Below are 1,470 nucleotides of genomic sequence, written 5' to 3'. Positions count from 1 at the left end.
TATATATATATATACACACACACACACACACACACACACACACATACATACATACATACAACCTATATAGAATATATATATTCAATTATTTATGATATTATATATAGATATATACACACACACAGACAAAACTACATACACAATTGCACACTATTATATATAGCTGTGAACTACGTTATCTGTGCAGTAAATGAAGTTGCTCAGTCTACTCACCAGATCCAGCTAGGCTCTACATGTATTTTTCTTGTCTCTGTTTGAGTCATTTAAACTTGGTACGGTGACTAAGACTGCCATCACCTCATCCTGATACACGCCACTGTATCCCTACTGATGCTTGTGTGATGCAGGGTAGAGATAAGCTGTGAGTGTTGTGGGAGGGGAGTCAGAGCATCTTGCCAGTAACAGGCGACCCATTGAGGATAAAGTACAGCTCCTAGCACTGTTAGGTACCACAATATGTGCAAGCTTTCAAGTTCTTTGATACAACAAAACAGGCAAACATGTGTTTACAAACACAATATGGCTGCATCTGGGTAGGATTGGATTACATGCTTGTTAATAGACATCTGCGAGGAAACAAAAGCAGACGCTCCAGCTGGAAAACCAGTTTTATTTGTGATTTTATTTTTATTTTGCACACAAAGATTTTAACCATTCAACTGCAAATCAGTAAAGTAAAGTTGGGCAACAACACTCTAATCCCTGTATGTAAATACCATGTCAGTAATTGCCTCCTTTATTTTAAACAGTGAGGTTAGTAATTGGGATTGAAGTTGATTGAATTGGACCATACTGCTGCAGCAATAAATTGGATAAAATCCTAAAGTAAACGACCAGTTGGGATCATGGGAATTATGATCTCTCTCTCTCTCTAAAATGGCATACAGTATATACAACAATGCAAAGATACCAATCTTATATAAAAATCCGCCATGCAGAAGGCTGGAGTGACATTAGTTTTCAGTATGCTGATAGATTTCTGCAGCAGCTCTGCTGTTTTCTATGCTGAATGCTCGGTCATGTTATCATTAGACTGTATTTTAACTAATCCTTTCAAGTGTCAATCAGATCACAGCTTGTTTAAAATTACTTTCTAGAATCGGAGGCGTAACATAATGCTGCTTAACATGAACATTTTCTCTGAACGTATAGCTGCCATGTTAGTACTTATCTTGAGGGTGATTTGTGTAAATTTAGCTCTGGGCTGTAAACATTAATCCAAAGCTATAACATGCTAAATTCAATTATGTGCATATTATACTTGTAAGAAAAGTCAGGAAACTATCAGTGTTGAGAGAATTCTGGAGTCTACCATTAGCCTTCCCACCTTCTGAAATTGCGATTTACCTGTCTACTTTCTTAGTCTCAGAAATTAAGATCAGGCATTCTGACTTCACACCTACCCACCTTGCTTTGGGCATGCAACGATAAAAACAACAAGAGCACAAAAGAAAGCTTCCATGAAGTTGA

At 37.2% G+C, this 1,470-nt stretch overlaps 1 protein-coding gene across 1 annotated transcript in view; it reads right to left on the bottom strand.

Annotated features, from left to right (window-relative positions):
* The window catches only part of LOC108791980 (gonadotropin-releasing hormone II receptor-like), a 35,196-nt gene extending 34,894 nt beyond the window's left edge, over window positions 1-302 (bottom strand). The window contains exon 1 of the mRNA XM_018562641.1: window positions 214-302. The gene's annotated coding sequence lies outside the window, so the exon portion shown is untranslated. The remainder of the gene's footprint in view (window positions 1-213) is intronic.
* Window positions 303-1,470: the final 1,168 nt, after the last annotated feature.

This window comes from Nanorana parkeri, unplaced genomic scaffold, assembly GCF_000935625.1.
Source record: "Nanorana parkeri isolate BGI_ZX_2015 unplaced genomic scaffold, ASM93562v1 scaffold588, whole genome shotgun sequence".
NCBI lineage: Eukaryota > Metazoa > Chordata > Amphibia > Anura > Dicroglossidae > Nanorana > Nanorana parkeri.
Note: the sequence above shows the minus strand (reverse complement) of the source record. Positions and strands in the feature narration are given on the sequence as shown.